This window comes from Hyla sarda, chromosome 1 (assembly GCF_029499605.1).
Source record: "Hyla sarda isolate aHylSar1 chromosome 1, aHylSar1.hap1, whole genome shotgun sequence".
In the NCBI taxonomy this organism is placed as follows: domain Eukaryota; kingdom Metazoa; phylum Chordata; class Amphibia; order Anura; family Hylidae; genus Hyla; species Hyla sarda.
This window is the reverse complement of record NC_079189.1, coordinates 448,108,571-448,133,197: the sequence shown is the minus strand read 5'-3', so window position 1 is coordinate 448,133,197 and position 24,627 is coordinate 448,108,571. Positions and strand designations below refer to the sequence as shown.

At 40.6% G+C, this 24,627-nt stretch overlaps 1 long non-coding RNA gene across 1 annotated transcript in view; it reads left to right on the top strand.

The window, feature by feature from the left end:
• LOC130283779 (uncharacterized) overlaps nucleotides 1–24,627 on the top strand; it is a 34,609-nt gene that overhangs the window by 4,569 nt on the left and 5,413 nt on the right. The window contains exon 2 of the long non-coding RNA XR_008846846.1: nucleotides 22,302–22,373. This is a non-coding gene — a long non-coding RNA (uncharacterized LOC130283779). The remainder of the gene's footprint in view (nucleotides 1–22,301; nucleotides 22,374–24,627) is intronic.

Genomic DNA, 24,627 nt, shown 5'->3' with positions numbered 1-24,627 from the left:
AGATGCATGTACAGTGGATAAATAAATATAAAATATAGATTTTGATTCTGAATGCATTATGCAAATGATGGCATTTATTACAATGGGAGTTAGTTTTGTAACATCAAGTATTTTAATATTCTGCTTTAGAAAGCTGCTCATAGAGAAGTTGATGCCAGGGACATGCTGTCTTTGTTTACACACATACATCCAAATCCATCTGAGCAACGTAAAGAGCCGAAATGACAGAAGGGAAGTGGAGTTAAAGAAAATAGGATACATGATAAACTACCATTAAAATGTATTCCAAAAAGTCGTAGGATAAAATTAACCCAATGAAATATAATACAAGTAACTTGCTGAGTTATAGCGCAAAATATAATTGGATAACTGTGGTCCCATCTGTAAAAAGTCCTTCCTATCATTGCTTTCCAACTACTGTAACTTTCAGCACCATCTGTTTTAGCGGAGAAAGATATATATTGGGCATGTAAAGAACTTAGCATTTTGAAAGTATGCACTTTAAAAGACCAACAGAAAGCGAGCTCTCCAGCAGAGTAATGTATGGCTACTATAATCACAATACATCTGGGATGCAAATAAGCTGCATTTATTCTACTGTGTATTTCACATTGTCACTGCACCAGGAGTAAATGCAAATATTTGCATATACATTAAAAATGTGAAAGGAGTTTTACTTGATATATTAGAAATGGGTTTTGTACTGATTCTATATCAGTGGAAAATTCAGGCTTTACTGCAAACACATAAGTCATCTTAACAGGTCTGTACAGTTTTACTGTAATGTAATGTATGGCCGATTGGTAAGTGATGTCACTGTATTCTTGTTGAGCCGAGGCTGATGCAAGTTTGCAAATCGAGAAATGTAAAAGTGTAAAATGAAAAATAATGAGTATAGAGGCAAATCTGCCCACGTTTTCATCTGTTAGGATAACCGCGAGTCAATTCTGTGAGACCAGCACGTTTTACTGAAAATTACTCCAATCTCTTAACAAGCTTTCTCTTTTTTGCTTTGCTGTGTAACATTGGGCTTGTTCAACTGAGACGATGAAATCAATTTACTGTGTTGGTATAATAGTGGGAATTTAGTGAAATAAGTTCCAAGCTCTCGAGGAGATCTCTAGAGGAGAATGCTACTGTTCTTTGACGTAGCTCAACTGCACATTCTAATTGCTAATCAGGATTGGGCGCTTATCTGGAAGGATATTATTGGGAAAATTCATCAGATCCGCATGTTAACTGTGAATTAACCACGTAATTATTAGTAGAAGCACACTGTGCTAGGCTTGCACAGGCAGTTGCTGTGAAAATGTACAATGTTAATGAATGGGAATTAAGGAAATTTCATTCACATACTGCTGATTTTTTTGTCGTGATTTAAAGAGAATCTGCGGTAAGGATTAAAAGCATAAAAGATAAAGTTTCAGTTTGTAACCTTGGTGCTTTGATTCCAGTATTTTTATTTTATTTGATTGTGTTGCAACAGTCCCTCTCCCCTATTCCCAAAATGCTACTTTTGCTTTACTATCTTACTATCTGCACATTTCTCTGAATAGTCAGATGGGTGTGGACTTCATTTCCAAACAGATCATAAATACTAGACTCAGAAGGTGTGAACATGAGGCTAAGGGGGTATGAATCAAAATCACTATCCCTAAGACTAGAATTCACACTACATTTTGAAATTCAGTAGTTAAACAAATAGTAAAAACTATTAGGTTTTATAGTTAAGACAAGGGTTTTTGATGTACACTTTAACCCCCACCCCCTTGCCCACCTATTTTTCTGTGACCATACCCCTTTCAAATACATTGACAACGATGGTACTGAAACATAGAGAAGCAGAACACGGCCTTACATCCACACCTTGCATTATGATCTACTTGCTTCTCAGCATAATTTCAAAAACTAACAGGTTGTTTGTATACCTTTTGATCAAAACGTGCAAGCCCCCTCGCCACATCAAGGCCACCTGATAAGAGTGGGTCCCTAAACTAACAGCCCAACTGCTGCCTGACCAAGCCCCCGGCTCTGGGCCACACCATCCCACAGACAAAGCACCACACTAGTGTAAACACCTAACATGTGTGCTCTGGCAGAGGGATGGGAGAATGCTAGGAGGGAACTCTTATGCACTCTCCTGCTGATTAAAATTGCCTGGGCTGAATGGGTGGAGTGGAGTGCTTGTCATAAAAAAATTAAACAAACAGGGGACATGGTGCAAACAAGTCAAAATTTTTACACAAAAAATGGACAAATTTGATTTTGAATATCCCCCCCCCCCTCCTCCTCTTCCAATCTTAAGAATGTGTCTAGGGGAGGTGTGTATGGCCATTAGGTTCCGCACCTCCCTGAAAACACCCTGGGTACTCCTGCTTTGGCAGGGTACCAACCGTTATCAGCTCTGTGGGCAAATACCTTGGCTAACGCCAAGGGGGATGCCGGGAGCAATTGTGGTCCCTTAGTAGCTTTGGCGAAAAGGGACATCGAACCTGGAACCTCGCAGGTGCCTTTTGGTCCGGAGGCGAAGGGTAAGGTTTGTTGGGGGGCCTCTCTCCCATCCAAGAAGGGCTTGCGATAGACCGCATCCTTTGTGCACGTTTTTTTTTAGTGTAACACGTTTGCACTTTTTCTTGCACTTTGGGTGATTTGAGAGCACGTTCCTCGGCTCTTAAAAAAAAAAAAAAAGAAAAAAAATATATGTTAAAACATAGCAAATGTACATTCTTAGAATTCATTAAAGATATCCTATAGATTTGTATAAGAGTATTTTCTTCCATGATAACAGACCTGGGTATTTCAATATGTAGAATACGTAGAGAATGTGAGATAGACTATGGAATGATGTCAAAAGAAAGAGGAGTTGTAATTGAAAGACCACTGAAAAAGGGCCAAAGAAGTGTTTAAACGTGTCTGGACTGCTAAGCCTAATCATATATATCAGCAAAATTGTTCTAACTTGTATACTAAGCATCTACCCAATTCAGGTACCACAACCAGAACTGCAATTCTGCTGCTTGCAAGACACTTTAGACGGGCACCTCTCCTGTGCTTGGCAACTTTAAGAAGCGCGCATTCTACACAGCAGCTATGAGTGGCAATAAATGCTGTCAGGCTTCTCCATCTATCATCATTAGATTCCACAACTTACTACACTGGCCAGAAAGATCGTCACACTGCGTGAATGGGTGAGAGGTGCATAACACCACAATATATCTTGCATTTCTACTATAATTGGAAGCAAATATATTGGAAACTCATTTGGACAATATGAGGAGTTTTATTCACACGTTCACCTTTTTTACCTATGAACTATTGAACTTGATTTAATGACCTTATATGAGTCTATAAAACTCCACATGAATGTATGAATATGAATTAATTAATTTACTATGAACTGACTCTCCCAAGAATAACCATTGAGCTTTAACTATATGGACAAACTTACTTGAAATTATGTATATTTACAGTATGTACTTTTACACAATTTTACTTAGCTATACTCTCAGCTTTGGATCTGTTGAGCTATCTCTTTTTTAAAAACCTATTTTTATTTATTGACCTATACATTTATGGAACTATGTTGACGTGATTAATTCAGTTTTTTGTTTTATGCTATACATACTTCATATGCTATTTGTGGCAGTTTTCCTAAATAGGTGTGATACAACACAAAGGGCCTCAAGGTTTGATTATACTTTCGGGGAGATTTATTAAAACCTGTGTAGGGGAAAAGTGGTGCAGTTGTCCATGGCAACCAATCAGTTTGCTTCATTCATTTTTAAAGAGACTTGTGAAAATTGAAAGAAGAAATCTGATTGGTTGCCATGGACAACTGCACCACTCTTACCCTACACAGGTTTTGATAAATATCCCCCTTTATCTTTAACCCCTTAACGACGCAGAACGTATATTTACGTCCTGCGCCGGCTCCCGCGATATGAAGCGGGATCGCGCCGCGATCCCGCATCATATCGCGTCGGTCCCGGCGCTCATCAACGGCCGGGACCCGCGGCTAATACCACACATCGCCGATTGCGGCGATATGCGTTATTAACCCTTTAGAAGCGGCGGTCAAAGCTGACGGCCGCTTCTAAAGTGAAAGTGAAAGTGACCCGGCTGCTCAGTCGGGCTGTTCGGGACCGCCGCGGTGAAATCGCGGCGTCCCGAACAGCTGACCGGACACCGGGAGGGCCCTTACCTGCCTCCTTGGTGTCCGATCGACGCATGACTGTTCCGTGCCTGAGATCCAGGCAGGAGCAGTCATGCGCCGATAACACTGATCACAGGCGTGTTAATACACGCCTGTGATCAGGATGAGAGATCAGTGTGTGCAGTGTTATAGGTTTCTATGGGACCTATAAAACTGCAAAAAAAAAGTAAAAAAAAAAGTGTTAATAAAGGTCATTTAACCCCTTCCCTAATAAAAGTTTGAATCACCCCCCTTTTCCCATAAAAAAATAAAACAGTGTAAAAAAATAAATAAATAAACATATGTGGTATCGCCGCGTGCGTAAATGTCCGAACTATAAAAATATATCATTAATTAAACCGCACGGTCAATGGCGTACGCGCAAAAAAATTCCAAAGTCCAAAAAAGCGTATTTTGGGCACTTTTTATACCACTAAAAAATGAATAAAACGATCAAAACAAGAATCATACCGATAAAAACTTCAGATCACGGCGCAAAAAATGAGTCCTCATACCGCCCTGTACGTGGAAAAATAAAAAAGTTATAGGGGTCAGAAGATTACATTTTTAAACGTATAAATTTTCCTGCATGTAGTTATGATTTTTTCCAGAAGTGCGACAAAATCAAACCTATATAAGTAGGGTATCATTTTAACCGTATGGACCTACAGAATAATGATAAGGTGTAATTTTTACCTAAATATGCACTGCGTTGAAACGGAAGCCCCCAAAATTACAAAATAGCGTTTTTTTCCGATTTTGTCGCACAATGATTTTCTTTTCCCTTTCGCCGTGCATTTTTGGGTAAAATGACTAATGTCACTGCAAAGTAGAATTGGCGACGCAAAAAATAAGCCATAATATGGATTTTTAGGTGGAAAATTGAAAGGGTTATGATTTTTAAAAGGTAAGGAGGAAAAAACGAAAGTGCAAAAACGGAAAAACCCTGAGTCCTTAAGGGGTTAAACCATACTTTTTTAAAAAGTTTTTAACACTTTCCCACTGTGGGACGTATGGGTACATCCTTGCAGCGAGTATGTTCCCATTACAGAATGTACGTTCTAACTATTCTGGGCTGTCAGGAGCAGAGTGCATGGTATCGGCGGTGAAAGCGGGCTGACAATCAAGACCAAGATTGTGTCGGTCTTGCCCGTTTTAATTCCAAGGTACATAGCGCACGGTATATACGGTGGAAGCCAGCTGTTAGTCACAGCTGGGATCCAGGTGCACTGCTGAGACCTAGATTGGGTCGGTCTTGGCATTTTTAACCTGTTGTCAGTATTGGCCTTCATATCATGGCCTTAAGTATATACAACATTCAGCTCTTCACCTCAATCCAGTATAGAGCTCACCTACTCATAAAAACTGATCAGGTTAGTTTGACAGGACCAATCGCTCATAAAACCAGTTTGATATGAAGGCATACATTTATTTTTATTAGGATACTCCAAAAAAGCATCTCTTAGAAAACCCTCTGGAATTTTTTTTTTTTACATACAACTCAGATTAAGCTAACACGCCTATAATTCCCAAGGATCACTTTTTGGACCCTTTTAGATATTAGCATCACATTTGCTATGTACCAGTCCTAAGGAACAGGACTGGTACATATCAAATATGTCAATATAAAGTCCCTGAATATTATATATAGGCGTCTGGTGTGCTCCGGTGAAAAATTTTTTTTTTCTAATCACCTGGTAGAAAGTTGAATTGCTTCTATTAAATCATCTTAATCCTTCCAGTACTTATCAGCTGCTGTATACTACAGAGGAAGTTGAGTTGTTCTGTCAAGAATGGGGGTTTGGCAAGGAGAAGTGAGCCCTAAGCTGTCCCTAGAAACACTCTCCTACTCTGCCTACTTGCCCATCCACGCTATTTGATGGATTGATAACTGGGCGCCGGTCACTTCCTGCGCTAAAGTTCAAATGGCATCAAAGTCATCAAAAAATAAATTCAAAAATAAACTATACTATACATAGTAGGGAACAGGTCAAAAATGTAATGGGAATACAACCAGCAACCAGAACAGATACCAGGCAGGATATAAATACTAACAAAGCAAGATATAGCATACTAAGATACAGTTCAGAAACCGGAATCAAGATAAACCGCAGATTTGAAAAAATGAACAAGACTAGATATTGAATAAATATATAGCAGACAAAACCAGGAGATGCAGGGGTTGAACAGATGAACTGAATTTCAAACACTAAACGGGTAAGAAACTATAGAACATAGTTCACACTGGACACAGAAAAAGGAACACTCTTCACAAACAGATACAAGTTCAGAGGAGACAGATCAATGTTAAGGTACCTAGGCCACTATAGATCAATGGTAATGTACAGAGGACACTCTAGATCAGTAATCATGTACTCTATGATCAGTGCATGTACTAAAAACACTAAGGATCAGAAATCATGAACTCACTAGATAGAAACAAGAAAAATATCAAAGGCCAAACTCCATAAAATGGAGGAATACAGGAACTACAAAGCCAAATTCCATAACATGGAGTAATGCAAGTCAAGATACTTAACAGGAATACTACAAAACAAAAATCCATAACATGGAGGAATACGGGTCTAGATACTAAACAGGAATACTAAATACTGAACAATAGAATGAGAACAAGAACTATACATGACTGATATAACACACAATGAGATCAAAGTCTAGGTAAAATCACAGAACAAACACAATACTAAAAACCCAACAAATGTACTAAAACCAAGCATGCTAAAATCTACATCATAAACAGGAATAATAACTATGCTTATAACTCAAATAAATACTAAAACAGACAAAATCAAGGTGCATAATAAAACAGTCATGGTCAGAGTAGAACTAATCACCAGCAGCCAGTTCCAGCAAAGCTCGGGTTTACATAACCCCACCTGAGTTGCCATAGGCTAAGAGCATTAACTCACCCCTAGCCAGGTAGAATAGCACAGAAAACTGTTCAGATACAAACCGAGTGTCTGAACAAACCCCAAAACAGAAAAAAAAATATATATTTTTTTTTAAATCAACTGTTCCCAGAAGGTTAAACAGATTTGTAAATTACTTCTATTTAAAAATCTTAACCCTTCCAGTACTTAGCTGCTGAATTGCTCACAGGAAGTTATTTTCTTTTTTAATTTCATTTCTGTCTGACCATAGTGCTATCTGCTGACACCTCTGTCCAGGTCAGGAACTCTCTGGAGCAGGAGAGGTTTGCTATGGGAATTTGCTCCTACTCTGGACAGTTCCTTACACAGACACAGGTCTCAGCCGAAAGCACTGTGGTCAGACTGAAAAAAACAACTCAACTTCCTCTGTAGTATTACAAAAGCTGAGAAGTACTGGAAGGATTACGTTTTTTTAATAGAAGTAATTTACAAATCTAAAAGAACAAGAAATGTGTAAGTGCAGCTCACAATTAATAATTGACATGATCCGAGGTCAAACAGGGCATGCAACTATACCTCAGTTGCAGAAAGAAAATAGAAAAATATATACAAAATTTGCCCGGACCTTCCAGGAAAGTATGAATAATTATAAATATAAACTATATATAAAAAATAGATCACTAAGGTCGTGCTTCAATGATAATTCAATAATTTTATTAAAATAACACAATATAAAATAAGTTACTCCTCACAGGGCCCTTGTGAGAAGAACACATATAATGAACGCAATCAATTAGTAAAATATAAATATATATATATCACGGGTACATTTGATGTATCTCTAAATATGGAAATAGAGGTAGACAATACTTATATTATGTAGCTGGTTTTTCAAAAAAGATACTTATATAAAATGTGTCAATAATAAGCAGTTTGTATCATGTGTAATACAATATTACCGGTCCTGTATGGTTTAGCAGCAGTTCACTCGGCTCAGACAGCTTGCGCTGGGAAATAAATGCCGTTGCTTAGATGCTGAGATGGTTAGTGGCACAAAGTCCTTTATGAAGCAGTGCAAGGTAGTGCTGGTACTTTAGCCAAGCGAAGTACCGGTATTCAGCAGTGATGGTAATCTCAAACGGATGGCGCTGGTAAGCGTTGATGTTCCAGAAGAGCGCTGGCACGCGCTGATGTTCCAAGAGACTGGGAGCCCGTTAGCGCTGGCAGGAGCTTTAGATGATAAGTTTCCTCACCGCTGGACTTTGGAATTGGTTACTCGCTAAATGTGACCATGAACCTCACACTGTGTATGGAGGTCTCGCCTCGTGTTGCCGGCATGTGACGTCAGCGGGTGCTGTGGCCGAGGTAGCAGAATCAGGACCGGAATAGCAAGGTCAGGACAGGACCTATACAGGACTGGATCAATAAGCGCTGTGGAATCTGTAGGCGCTATATAAATAAATAAAATAAATAAAATAAAATTGTTGTGCATAAGTCCACAGGCGATAACCAGTTCTCGACGTATATAATAAGTGCAATTTATATACAGCGTTGTTACCAGTGATAAATAGTGATTATGACTAGATGCGTTTCAGGGTTCTAGAGTACGACCCTTTCCTCAGTAGTCATGACTACTGAGGAAAGGGTCTTACTCAAGAACCCTGAAACGCGTCTAGTCATAATCGCTATTTATCACTGGTAACAACGCTGTATATGAATTGCACTTATTATATACGGCGAGAACTGGTTATCGCCCGTGGACTTATGCACAACAATTGATTCAGTCCTGTATAGGTCCGGTCCTGACCTTACTATTTCGGTTCTGATTCTGCTACCTCGGCCACAGCACCCGCTAACCTAACGTCACATGCCGGCAACATGAGGCGAGACCTCCATACACAGTGTGAGGTTCCTGGTCGCATTTAGCAAGTAACCAATTCCAAAGTCCAGCGGTGAGGAAACTTATCATCTAAAGCTCCTGCCAGCACTAACGGGCTCCCAGTCTCTTGGAACATCAGCGTGTGCCAGCGCTCTTCTGGAACATCAATGCTTACCAGCGCCATCCATTTGAGATTACCATCACTGCTGAATACCGGGACTTCGCTTGGCTAAAGTACCAGCACTACCTTGCACCGCTTCATAAAGGACCTTGTGCCACTAACCATCTCAGCATCTAAGCAACGGCATTTATTTCCCAGCGCAAGCTGTCTGAGCTGAGTGAACTGCTGCTAAACCATACAGGTCCGGTAATATTGTATTACACATGATACGAACTGCTTATTATTGACACATTTTATATAAAATCTTTTTGAAAAACCAGCTACATAATAATATAAATATTGTCTACCTCTATTTCCATATATAAAGATACATCAAATGTACCCGTGATATATATTTATATTTTACTAATTGATTGCCTTTATTATATGTGTTCTTCTCACATGGGCCCTGTGAGGAGTAACTTATTTTATATTGTGTATTTTAATAAAATAATTGAATTATCATTGAAGCACAACCTTAGTGATCTATTTTTATATATGGTATATACTTATAATTATTCACAGTTTCCTGGAATGTCCGGGAAAATTTTGTATATTTTTTTTTAATTTACAAATCTGTTTAACTTTCAGGAGCCAGTTGATATGATTTTTTTTTCCACCGGAGTGCCCCTTTAATAAAGTGGAGAAGAATGTGTTTAAATTATTTGCTTTGTCCTCATTACCAACTAAAATTGCTCCCTCATTACTTTTTTAAATGGTCAATGGTTTTATCTGTAACATTTCTACTATTTATGCAAAAACAATATAATTGAGGTAATGTATGTTGATTTGTATATTTCTGTTAATACTTGCTTCTTTACAGAAAAAATAAATTGAAATTAAAAATGTAAAAGAAAAGTTAAAATTTCACCTTAGTTTTGCTTTATTTTTTGAGAGCCACCTAAAGGGTTAGGAAACTTTGTAAACATTATTCTGAATAATTTAAGGAGGAATGCAGTTTTTAAAATAGGTTGATCCGATAGGTTTCTAGTATTACAGAACCCTTAAAATCTTGAAGTGGTCCTGAAATGGTCCCTAACAAAATGCTCAAAATATGTGAACTACAGCCTAAAAAGCAGCAGAAGCATAGAAAGCATGAAAAAGCAGTGGTAAGCAGTCAAAACTGTGAATGGTGTGATCTCTTCATTACGCATTTGTCCATTTACTTTCTCACAGCTTCTGTGCAGTTTCTTTGTCCCTCAAAGAACGTCCTTACCATCTCTCTTCTTTCCCTTTATAGACTTGTAAGGGTAGCTGTAAGTTAACCCCTTAACGACAATGGACGTAAATGTATGTCATGGTGACGTGGTACTTAACACATCATGACGTACATTTACACGCCGACATGATTGCGAGCACCGGAGCGGTGCTCGCGTCATGCCCGGCAGGTCGGACCCGCCGGTAATGGCGGACATCCACGATCGCGTGGATGTCTGCCATTAACCCCTCCGATGCCGTGATCAATACAGATCACAGCATCTGCGGCATTGCAGTACTTTGAACGGATGATCCGATCGCCCGCGGCACTGCCGCGGGGATCCGATCATCCAGCATGGAGGCCGGAGGTCCCCTCACCTGGCTTCGGCCATCTCCCGGTGTGTTCTGCTCTGGTCTGAGATCGAGCATACCAGAGCAGAAAATCACCGATAATACTGAGCAGTGCTGTGTCCTATTCATAGAACTGCACAGTATTAGCAATCAACTGATTGCTATGAATAGTCCCCTATGGGGACATAAAAAGTGTAAAATAAAAAAGTAAAAAAATGTGAAAATCCCCTCCCCAATAAAAAAGTAAAACTTCTGTTTTTCTCATTTTACCCCCCAAAAAGCGTAAAAAAAATAATAACCACATATTTGGTATTTGCCGCGTGCATAAAAGTCTGAACTATTAAAATATATTGTTAATCATCCCATACGATGAACGGCGTAAACGTAAAAAAAATTTAAAAAAAGGTCCAAAATTGCTGCTTTTTTGTCACATTTTATTCCCAAAAAAATTAATAAAAAATTTATAAAAAGTAAAACCTAAGCAAAAGTGATACTGTTAAAAACTAAAGATCATAGCGCAAAAAATGAGCCCTCATATCGCCCCATATACAGAAAAATTATTATTAAGTTATAGGTAGTCAAAATAGGGCAATTTCAAACATACTAATTTTGTTAAAATGGTTTGAGATTTTTTTTAAGCGGTACAATTATAGAAAAGAATATAATAATGGGTATCATTTTAATCATATTGACCTACAGAATAAAGAAAACATGTCATTTTTACCGGAAGGTGTACATCGTGAAAACAAAACCTTCCAAAATTTGCTAAATTGCGGTTTTCTTTTTAATTTTCCCACATAAATAATATTTGTTTGGTTGTGCCGTACATTTTATGGTAAAATAAGTGATGTCATTATAAATTACAATTGGTGACACAAAAAACAAGCCCTCATATGGGTCTGTGGATGGAAATATAAGAGTGTTATGATTTTTAGAAGGCGAGGAAGAAAAATTGGTCTGGTCCTTAAGGCCAAAATGGGCCTGGTCCTTAAGGGGTTAAAGGACATCTGCAGCAAAATACCACTTTATCCCCTATCCACAGTAAAAGGGCTAAGTGTCTGATCGTAGGGGGTCCGACCACAGGGACCCACCGTGATCTCCCAAACGGGGCCCCCGCATTGCCGCTCTATGTGAGCATCAATCTCTCCCCGTCCCCCTCCCCATACAGTTCTATGGGAGAGGCGGGGAGACACGAAAGCCGCCTCCCCACCTCTCCTATAGAGATACATGGAGGAAGCATGTCGGCCGCAACATCACGCTGTGGCTGGCATGCCTCCTGCATGGGAGAACCGGGGCAGAGACGTGGTCCCCTACAGGAGATTGTGGGGGGGGGGGGGGTCCCAATGGTCAGAGTCCCAGCAATCAGACACTTATCCCCTATCCTGTGGATAGGGGATAAGTTGTCTTTTGCTGCAGGTCCATCTTGTAAACAACAGACAGAATTGATCTGATTTTTTATAGTGGATGGTAATTTAGCAGGAGGTGGAGGGAAGGAACAAAGCTTGACAAGAGGAAAAGAAAAGTATTTTGTCTAATAAGACATATTACAAGGTTTCTTATATTCCCTTGTTCTATTGATCTACTCAACGCTTGTTCAAAAAAAAGTGACAGTTAATAGAAACTGCTTCTAAAGGGGCAAGTTAGAATAAAAAACACACAGGGGAAACAAGCTGGGGCCCTATATCTGCTTTTGCAGTTAAAAACAATGTCACTCTCCTATCAATGTGCAGACAAAACTCTCTGTTTGTTGTGTTGAAGGTCACAGCATTACTCCAGGCTCAAATTTACATTCATAATAGAGTACAATGTCTCCGATGTCTCTGTTTGACATCCTATTTGAACATGTAACACACAGAATTGCTACCGTATTTTCTCCTTTTTTCCTCTTAGAAAAAAATATTAAAAAACAAAAATGAATCGGAATCAGGTAAGGTGAACACTTATCTCACTTGCTTTCCTTTCATGCTGGGAAAAAGTTCCACTTCATCACTGCACACAGAACACTCTGTATCTGATATCACAGTAAGCAGTGTGCTTTGTATTTCTAATTGCAACTCATGAACTAGAAACAAATTTGACTTAGTTGTTTCTATAGATTATTTCGGTAACAGCAGGTGTAACACAAACAAAGTTGATTGACATTGCTTCTACAACATAGGAGATTTCTTAGATTTTGCACAACTTCTCATGGCCCACAACAATAAAAGTCTACTGTAAATTCTAAAACATTTTTTACAAGAATTTAACTTTTTGAAGCTTAGGACATATTTAAATGGGCACTGCCATGAAACATGATTTTTAACCCCTTAAGGACACAGGGCGTGCCTGTATGCCCGAGGGAATTTCAGTCCCTGCCGCACACCGGGCGGGGACCAGACCAGGATGCCTGCTGAAATCATTCAGCAGGCATCCCATGACAACACCTGGGGACTCCTGACACCATGTCGCGATCGCAACACATCGCTGGTGAATTCACACCGTTCATCTGCGGCGATTCCAGTCATACAGGTCACATGTGAACCATTGACCCGGAATTAGAAGGTGATCTGCGGTGTACTATACACCGCCAATAACCTCCTGCTGCCATGGGGAGGTGGCGATGACGTCACCTCCCCAGATGAGCTTCTATTGGTCGGACGATCGATAGCTGCTGACAGAGGAGGGGTTAAGCCAGGGACCTCCCCCTGACAAGATCTGTGCCCTTCAGGACAGAAGAATTGGCCTCCTGCTACCTGTAGCTCAGGGTAAGTAGCTTGTGTGAAGAGAAAGGTAGTAAAAAAAAAAGTTTTAAAAAATCCTCCCCCCCCCGATCCCCTAATAGGTCCTTAAGTGTCTGCCACACATTTTGCAGCATGACCTGGGCGTTATTAGCGTTACAGGGAGCTGCATTTGGCCACCTATTTTTTTTTTTTGGGCTGCAGCGTTTTTTTTTATTTTTTATTATGGTGTGTGTTATTTTATGTTTTATATAGAGCTTGCACCAAGCACACATACATACACACTTCATCACCCCCCCACACACACCCTCCCCCCTATGGTATGGCTATAGCACGGGGGCGGTTCAAGGCCATATGGAAATGCCTGCGTTACAATGATAATGCGGCATGTCCCCCCCGAAGTTATCCTGCCTATGACCGGCTTTACAAAGTGAGGCCAGTCGTAGATCACTTTGGTGCCAAATTTTGGGAGGCCTACGTACCCCAACCCCAGAGATAGCTCTTTGTAGATGAGTCTCTTATCAGTTTTATGGGGAGACTAATCTGCCGCCGGTATATTCCCTCGAAGCGGGTGCGGTATGGTGCAAAACTCTATAAATTTTGCGAGAGTACCTCCGGGTACACTTGAGAGTTTAGAGTATATGAGGGACTAGATTCCCGTATTGGCCCCCAGAATGTTTCCCCACTTTGGGTGTTAGTGGGAAACTCGTTTGGGACCTTGTGCATCTATTGCTAGATAAGGGTTACCATGTGTACATAGACAACTTTTATATCAGCATCCATCTGTTCACATCCCTTGCCACCAGATAAATATCCACTTGTGGGGCCGTGCGGAAGAACCAGAGAGGCCTCCCTCTAAATTTAAATCAGATTCCTATGCCCAAGGGTGAGTCCGTGTTCTGGACTACAATCAGTATATGGGGGAAGTTGATCTCTCTGATCAAGTCCTCAAGCCATACATCACCATGAGGAAAACACGGGTAGGGTACAAAAAAGTTCCGGTCTACTTGGTACAGGTTGCCATGCATAACTCTTTTGTACTGTCCCAGTACGCTGACAACACATGGACATTCCTCCAGTTCCAAGAAGAAGTTCTAAAGGCCCTGATCTTTGGCAACCGGAAAAGAGCAGGCTGTAGTTCCCAAGGAACTGGAAATATAGGTGCCAGGCCAGAACTTTCCAGGTGAGGTCCCCCACGCTGGAAAGAAGGGACAATAATCCCAGAAAAAATGCCAAGTATGTCACAAGAGGGATACAGAAGGACACCACCACTCAGTGTGACACATGCCCCAATCATCCAGGCCTCTGCATTAAAAACTGCTTTAGGGAGTATCACACTTCCATGGAGTACAAAATGTTCCCTTTTCATTTTAATTTCCCATTATTTGACCCCATTGTACCAAGTCCAGAGTACATTCCAAATTTTAAGCTCATAAACCACAAAATTGCCCCCAAAAATTTGTTAAGAAAAAAATAAAAAATAAATAAAAACAAGTCACTAGCATCGGGGTCTTTTTTATGTTGCCTCAAATGTGCAGCGCTCTCTCTCCACCTGAGCGGGTGCGCATTTGAGGCAACAGGTTAGGGACGGCCACACAAAATCACATTCCAAGAATGATGATTCAGAGCATAAGGTTTGGGGTGGGCCTATTTTTTACTTTTGGCTATGCTCTGGGTCATCATTCTGAGAACATAATTGGCATATCAGTAGTAACATTGTAATTTTCATCCCCCCCATAGTACACTTCATCCATTCCTATACACCTTCCCCAGGGGGTGTACTGTGTGGAATGGGGTCACATGTGGGTGTTCCTTTCTTTTATTTTCCACTGAATGTATGTAACCATCAGCTACTGATACTGTATGTCATAGGCCTCAAATGCAAATATAGCTCTATGACTCTTGAGCCCTGTAGCGCGCCCGCACAGCATGTCATTTCCACATATGGGGTATTTCCATGCTCAGAAGCAATGGGGTTACAAAATTTTGGGGGCCTTTTCTCCTATTACCCCTTATGCAAAGGAACAATTTGGGGTAACCCCAGCATAAAAAAAAAAAAAAAAAAAAAAATATTTTGTCATTTTACTGCCCAATGTTCCAAACACCTGTGAGGTGTTAATACTCACTGTACCCCTTGTTACATTCCCTGAGGGGTGTAGTTGCCAAAAGCATGGCACTTGAGGGGGGTCCCGCTGTTCTGGCTCCATGGTAGCTCTGTAAACGCTCAAGGCCCCTGACAAAATTCCCCAAAAGCTGAATGGCGCTCCTGCTCTTCTGAGACCTGGTGTGCACCCTCAGAGCAGTTTACGTCCAAATATAAGTTATGTCCTTACTCCGAAGAATTGTATTTACAAATTTACAGGTACATTTTTGCCTATTACCACTTGTGAAAATGAAAAATTTGAGGTAGCCCAGAATTTAAGTGTAAAAAATCTAATTTTTTCCTTTTCACATTCCACTTTAATGAACATTTATCAAACACCTGTGGAGTGTTAAGGCTCACATTTCTACATTCCTTGAGGGGTGTAGTTTCTAAGATAGTATTCACTATACCATGTGTTTTTTTTTTGTGACATGCCCCCCCAAAAACCATTTCCACAGAATTTGCTTTCCAAAAGCTAAATGTGACTCCTTCTCTTCTGAGCATTGTAGTTTGCCGGCAGTGCACTTTATGTCCACTCTTGGGGTATTTCCATAGTCAGAAGAGATGGGGTTACAAATTTTGGGGAGCATTTTCCCCTATTACCCAATGTAAAAATGTAAAATTTGGGGAATAACCAGCATTTTAGTGAAAAAAAATTTTACACAACTGTTAAGGCTCACTGGACCCCTTGTTACGTTCCTTGAGGGGTGTAGTTCCCAAAATAGTATGCCATGTGTTTTTTTTTTGCTGTTCTGGCACCATAGGGGCTTCCTAAATGTGACATGCCCCCCAAAAACCATTTCAGCAAAATTTGCTTTCCAAAAGCCAAATGTGACTATTCTTCTGAGCATTGTATTGCACCCGCAGTGCACTTGACATTCACACATGGGGTATTTCCATTCTCAGAAGAGATGGGGTTACACATTTTGGGGGGCATTTTCTCCTATTATCCCCATTTTCCAAAATAATATGCCATGTTTTTATTTATTTATTTATTTTTTTGCTATTCTGGCATCATAGTGGCTTCCTAAAAGGGACATGCACCCCAAAAACCATTTCAACAAAATAGTATGCCATGTGTTTTTTTTTTGTTTTTTTTTGTTGCTGTTCTGGCACTATAGGGGCTTCCTAAATGTGTCATGAATCACCGAAAAAGAACACTAAGACTTAACTTTTATTATATATCTTAAAAGGATCCATACAAAGGTCACCAACCGTGAAATGAAAAAAAAGCAAAGAAATGAAAAATAAGAATAATGCTCAAATATTTTAAAGTATGCCTAGCACCCTCTATCTGGGTCTAGGCCTTCACCACTTGGATAAAAACCAGCAGGATACAAATGCTTGACCGGTACCCAATGTTTATGCCAGATATATAACTGCCAGACGCATAAAGGCTACTGCATTGATATAGTACAGAAAAACAATAAAAATATTTTATCACCTCCTAACTAAAGGTAGGGAATAGGAGAGGATAAGAGGTGGAGGGAACTGTAGGGACAGTGCTTGCCAGATGATGGTTGTTGACTACTATCCTAACGTCTCCCTAATCAGCCCTCACACTAGTCCTAAACCTAGGCAGAGTTTACGCCCTGATAAGGGTGGCCCCGCTCTGGAACCTAATCCTGTACTGTTCCTATACGCCCCATGATAAGACCATATTGGATAAATACCTATCTAACTCACTGGGGTACCCTATATAGCTAATGGGATAGGAAGGACTAACCCTAGTATATATATATAATACAATGTAATATATTGGAAAGAGCCCACATAGGAGGTGTAGCTGCACATACAGTACTTGATTTGCGTAATGGTAATTTGGCTGCAAAGTATACCAAAGGTAGCTCCAATAGATATTCTATATGACATTTGGTCACAATCTTGAGGCAACAGAAAAGGGATGTTATATTCTTGTATCAAAGATTAGTATCAAAATGAGGATACTTCCTATGAACTAGGAAGATAATACAATCCTATATAGAAAACTGATACCACTATGTGGGTGCTCAGCAACAAAGCACAAAGCAGGGCTTTAGGTTATACTTAGGAGTAGCAGGCATTGAGCAGCCTGAGAGTAATCATGATGTCACATACTCTATCAGAGAAATATTGAGCCAAAGCAGATAAATCACAATATTTGCATAACCCACATTAGGAATAATGGTAACTGTGCAGCAAAAAACTGATATGGAAGGATAAAGATACTTATCAATAAATATGCCCAGTCAGCAATTATCCCCTATGTTCATCAGGGGACGATTGGGGGGCTAGTTGAGAGAACAAGATGATCCTTATGATGGCCAGATAAGGAGCATGATGACTAAGAACTGCTGATGGCCACCAGCACCCCCCCAATCGTCCCCTGATGAACATAGGGGAGTGTGAAACGCGTTGGAACACATTTAAGATGTGTTGCTGACCGGGCATATTTATTGATAAGTATCTTAATCCTTCCATATAAGTTTTTTTGCTGCACAGTTACCATTATTCCTAATATGGGTTATGCAAATATTGTGATTTATCTATTTTGGCTCAATATTTCTCTGATAGAGTATATTACTGTGACATTATGATTACTCTCAGGCTGCTCAATGCCTGCCACTCCTAAGTATAACCTGGAGCCCTGCTTTATGCTTTGTTGTTGAGCTCCCACATAGTGGTATCAGTTTTCTATATAGGACTGTATTATCTTGCTAGTTCATATGATCTTGTATCCTCTTTTTGATACTAATCTTTGATACAAGAATATAACATCCCTTTTCTGTTGTATCAAGATTGTGACCAAATGTCATATAGACAGGGGCGTAGCTATAGAGGTAGCAAAGGTAGCAGTCGCACCGGGGCCCTGGTGCCTAAGGGGGCCCCAACGCACATCTGCCCCATAAGAGACCAGTATTATAATCGGCATATGGGGCCCTGTTGCAGATTTTGCATCGGGGCCCAGAGGCTACAAGCTATGCCTCTGCATATAGAAAATCTATTGGAGCTACCTTTGGTATACGTTGCAGCCAAATTACCATTACGCAAATCTAATACTGTATGTGCAGCTACACCTCCTATGTGGGCTCCCTCCGATATATTACATTGTATTATATATACTAGTGCTAGTCCTTCATATCCCATTAGCTATGTAGGGTACCCCAGTGAGATACAGAGGTATTTATCCTATATGGTCTTATCTTAGGGAGTATAGGAAGAGTACAGGATTAGGTTCCAGAGCAGGGCCACCTTTATCAGGACGTAAACTCTGCCTAGGGTTAGGACTAGTGTGAGGGCTGATTAGGGAGACGTTACGATAGTAGCCAACAACTATCATCTGGCAAGCACTGTCCCTACAGTTCCCTACCTTTAGTTAGGAGGTGATAAAATATTTTTATTGTTTTTCTGTACTACATCAATGCAGTAGCCTTTATCCATCTGGCATTTGTATATCTGGCATAAACATTGGGTACCGGTCAAGCATTTGTATCCTACTGGTTTTTATCCAAGTGGTTGGGGCCTAGACCCCGATAAAGGGTGCTAGGCATATTTTAAATATTTGAGCATTATTCTTATTTTTCATTTGTTTGCTTTTTTTGTCTTGATGGTTAGTGACTTTTGTATGGATCCTTTTATGATAGAAAATAAAAGTTAAGACTTAGTGTTCTTTTTCAGTGATTCACTTCTAATATATACACTAGAGTATATTTCTTACAATGATTTTTTCTAAATAGGACATGCCCCCCAAAAACCATTTCAGAAAGACTCACTCCCAAAATCCAATTGTCTGAGCCCTCTAGTGCACCCACAAAGCACTTTACTTTCACATATGAGGTATCGTATTTATCGGCGTATAACACGCACTTTTAAAACTTAAATTTAAGGCAAAAAGTCTTCTGGTCACTGATTTAAAGCGCCCGCAGCAGCGTCTGCTTGTTAAGTATTAACAGTATGGCCGCGGCCACTTTAAATCAGTGACCAGCGGCGTCTCCTCCCCGCACTGTCACTTTTTTTTCTCCCGCACTATCCACAGGTACTGGTGTGGTGGGTAGTGCCGGAGACGCTGATTAAAATGAGCCCTACCTTGTCCGGATCTGCTCTACCTTTTAATCAGCGTCTCCCGCACTATCCACCAGTACCTGTGGATAGCGCCGGAGAAAACAAGTGATTTTCACTTTTACTTTTACTTCATTCCCCCTCCCTCATCATTCCCTCTTTCCTGCTTTTTTTTAGTTTTGTTTATTTTCCTTACCTGTCTGCGCTTTGGCAGGTCAGGTCAGGCGGAGGGTCTTGCAGGCAGTGAAGCAGATGAGTTACGTCCTCTCCCGGCATCACTCACGTCACTTTTCATTTCCTGTAGTCTCCGCCGAAAAGTGAAGTGCCGCACAGAGAAGCCGGGAAAGGACGTAACTCATCTGGTTCACTGACCCCGCAAGACAGCCGAAGCGCAGAAAAGTAAGGAAAGGGGAAGAGTGGTCTTCAACCTGCGGACCTCCAGATGTTGCAAAACTACAACTCCCAGCATGCCGGACAGCAGTTGGTTGTCCTGGCATGCTGGGAGTTGTAGTTTTGCAACATCTGGAGGTCCGCAGGTTGAAGACCACTGGATGCCATAGGAGGAACATGATGGGGGATGATAAGACAGGGGGAAATGATGAGGGGGGGGAATGATGGGGGGATGAGACGTGGAAATGATGAGGGGGGAGAATGATGGGGGGATGAGACAGGGGGAAATGATGAGGGGGGGATCATGGGGGAAATGATGAGGGGGATGATGAGACAGGGTGAGGGGAATGATGGGGGACATGATGAGACAGGGTGGGGGGATGATGAGGGGGAATGATGGGGGACATGATGAGACAGGGTGGGGGGATGATGAGGGGGGAATGATGAGGGACATGATGAGACAGGGTGGGGGACGATGAGACAGGGTGGGGGGATGATAAGACAGGGGGAAATGATGGTGGGGGAGGCACTAAAGGCTTAATGCCTGTATGGCTAGTGGTGGTCTATGACAGGGGGAAATGATGAGACATGGGGGGATGATGAGACATGGGGGGGTGGCGATGAGAGGGGTAAATGTGGCACAGGGACTGATAAATGGGAAGGATTGATGTGGCACTGGAGGGGACAGGACCAAACTGAGGTGCAGAAGAAAATGAAGTTGGGGGGGATGATGTGACATTCAGTCCAAGTAATTTATTTTACATTTTATCTTTTTTACTTAAATTTCCCTGTTAAAATGGGGTGCGTGTTATACGCCATTGTGTGTTATACGCCGATAAATACGGTATTTCCTTTCTCGAGAGAAATGGGGTTACAAATTTTGTGGGAATTTCTCTCCTTTTACCCCTTGTAAAAATTCAAAAACTGGGTCTACAAGAACATGCGAGTGTAAAAAATGAAGATTCAGAATTTTCTCCTTCAATTTGCTGCTATTCCTGTGAAACACCTAAAGGGTTAACATACTTTTTGAATGTCATTTTGAATACTTTGAGGGTTGCAGTTTTTATAATGGGGTCATTAATTTGGTATTTCTAATATGAAGGCCCTTCAAATCCACTTCAAAACTGAACTGGTCTCTGAAAAATTCAGATTTTGAAAATGTGAAAAATTGGAAAATTGCTGCTGAACTTTGAAGTCCTCTGATGTCTTGCAAAAGTGAAAGCATGTCAACTTTATGATGTAAACATAAAGTACACATACTGCATATGTGAATAAATATATAATTTATTTGGTCTATCTTCCTTACAAGCAAAGAGCTTCAAAGTTTAAAAAAAATGAAAAATTTTCATATTTTTCATCAATTTTTAGAATTTTTCATTTTTCAAGAAATGATGCAAGCAAAAATGTACCACTATCATAAAGTAGAATGTATCACGAAAAAACAATCGCTGAATCAGAATGAAAAGTAAAAGCATCCCAGAGTTATTAGTGCTTATCGTGACAGTGGTCAGATGTGTAAAAAATACTCTGGTTCTTAAGGTAAAAATAGGCTTGGTCCTTAAGGGGTTAATATTTGATTCCTTATGCCAAATAAATAACTGTTGTATTTAGTTTCCATTAAAAAAAAAAATTAAAAAACTTATGTTAGTTTTTCTGCTGTATACTTCTGGCCACCAGGGGTCTCCCTTGTTGGCCAGAACACATTCCGTCTGGTCAAAATCTCAGATTTTGGTCTCCTGCTTGTAATGGCAGTAGACCAAACTCAGGAAGTGTTTCTCTGCACTAAGCTTGATTTACAGCTGCAAAAAACCTCACGGAAAGCTGCACAGACTGAAAGCTGCAAAGAGCCTCACTGAAAGATACACAGACTGAAATCTGCTGTAGAGGGCTTGAGGTCTTCTAATAATCAAAGCACTGAAATGATGTGAAGGCGGAAGTGGTCCCCCAGCAGGCTTCAGCAATGCCCACTTTCTCCTGCTGCGAGATTGTACTATGTGACCAAGAAGAAAGGTAAGATTCAGAGCTTTTTAAAGCTCAGAATTTTTTTTTTTCAAAGGGTGGTAGGAGTTTTAGGAGTAGTTGGAGAACGTAATCTGAGTTAATATAGAAAATTTTATTTTATGACATGCACCAAAAAAGTTTATTTGGTGAAGGTCTTTAAGCATCAGTAAAAAAGAAAAAAACTAAATATTAAGGGGGAGATTTATCATTGTTTTGCTGTGCAAAGTCCTTTTTGTGTGGTTTTATTTTGTGCTGTTTTTAATAAATATTGCACAAATTTTATTTCACCTCACAAACAGCTGTGTGCTGCCAAATTAGAAGTTTACTTTTGTTTTCCCTCAGACTAAGTTGCCTTTGCTCCGGAGACCTGTGTGAACCATATAGAAGGTGCTGCCATTGCAGGGTGCCCTACTTGTAAGTGTTTAATGTTAAAAAGTTTTTCTGCCTGTCTTATTTTTTTACTATTTATATGTTGCAGGTCCTATTCTGCCTAGTTACCTTCAGAAAGAGTTGGCCTTGCTTAATCGCTAATTTTATGTAAATACAAAACGCTCCTATTATGCTTTGTAACTTCATTTTACTGATCAGCAGCAAAATAAATATTAATGAATATTACACAAGAAAAAACTTTAAAACATAGGTATGGTGTAGCCTAACATGCTACCATAATATCAACCAATCATGTAACTGTATCAGATATATGAGTGACAGTTAATATAATATCTTCCTTCTTCTTTTGCTGCTCAGCAGTGATAACAAGCTAAGTGTCTTTACTCCATATATAATACACATTATTATTTATATTTCTTTATTCTGTTTATTTTGATTTCTTTATCTATTACCGTATTTATCGGCGTATAACACGCACTTTTTAGGCTAAAATTTTTTGCCTAAAGTCTGTGTGCGTGTTATACGCCGATACACCCCCAGGAAAGGCAGGGGGAGAGAGGCCGTCGCTGCCCGCTTCTCTCCCCTTGCCTTTCCTGGGGTCTAGAGGGCTGCTGTCGGCCCTTCTCACCCCCTGGCTATCGGCACCGCTGCCCATTCTGTCCCACTGACTATCGGTGCCAGCGCCGATAGCCAGGGGGAGAGAAGCGGCGCCGACAGCCAGGGGGAGAGAAGGGGCAGCGGCACCCATTGCCGGCGCCGCTGCCCCGTTGCCTCCCCCCATCCCCGGTGGCATAAGTACCTGAGTCGGGTCCGCGCTGCTGCAGGCCTCCGGCGTGCGTCCCCGGCGTCGTTGCTATGCGCTGAACGGCGCGGCACATGACGTAAGTGCGCCGCGCCGTGCATAGCAACGACGCAGGGGACGCACGCCGGAGGCCTGCAGCAGCGCGGACCCGACTCAGGTAATTATGCCACCGGGGATGGGGGAGGCAACGGGGCAGCGGCGACGGCAATGGGTGCCGCTGCCCCTTCTCTCCCCCTGGCTGTCGGCGCCGCTTCTCTCCCCCTGGCTATCGGCGCCTTTCCTGGGGGTGTATCGGGGTATACACGCGCACACACGTACCCTCATTTTACCATGGATATTTGGGTAAAAAACTTTTTTTACCCAAATATCCTTGGTAAAATGAGGGTGCGTGTTATAGGCCGGTGCGTGGTATACCCCGATAAATACGGTAATTATCATAATTTTCATTATATTTCATTATTTTTATTTAACATTATCCCATTTGCATTCATTTTATAACCTAAATATTAATTTTATCTTTATTAATTATAATCATCACCTATTATTCCTATATTTCTTACTGAATCATTATCTCTTATTGTTATTTCCATTCCTTTTGTCCCATTTCGTTCTGCTCTTCCTGCTTTTACATTAGCAAATGTATTCTGTCTCTGAAATATTATATATTGTTTTGAATAATTGAAAATTTTCTTTCTCTTTTGTACTAACTTACCTCTCTGACATCTCCGATCGCTATCCCGAACATCCTTCTTCGGTATTTCTTCCCCTGCGCTCCGCATTTGCTTCTTCTTTTCTCCTGCGTCATCACCGCCATGTTCTCCCTGCTCCCGTGTTCTCGCAAGACTTCGGCAGAGTAGTCATTACTTGCCGTTGGGCGGGAATCCTGTCAGTCAGTCAGGTTCCCTCAGCGACGCAACAACTCTCTCCCTGCATTACAGAATATATTAGTACTGATTGGTTACTCATTAGTAACCTTTCTAATTACATTTCTAACCTCTCTCCTCTATTATACTACCACCTAGTGGTTGAATTACTAACTGCTTTTTTAAAAGCATAAGTTTTTCTATAGATTTTACCTCAGAATTGTGAGTACAGCACTATCACCACTACTATCATTTATTATATCTGCATCAAATAAATATAAATTATCCCTCATGGACATGACAGAAGAATCCAGAAATGCCCCTAGGGATATTCGTTCTCAATCTGTCTCTGAGGCAGTTCATAATGAACACCTCCAAAATTTAATTGATAACTCTGTGGCTCGCTCTGTAAACACTGCGGTGCAATCCGCAGTACAATCTGCGGTTATTATATTACAAGATAATATCCAAAAATCCATTTCTACAGCATTATCTCATCCCTCTGTCAGTAATCCTAAAACACCTTCTGATAACTATTTTTCACCTGAGACATCTGTTTCAAAATTAGCTACAGGATTTAACATCCCTAAAAAAGCTAAATCCAAAAAACGCC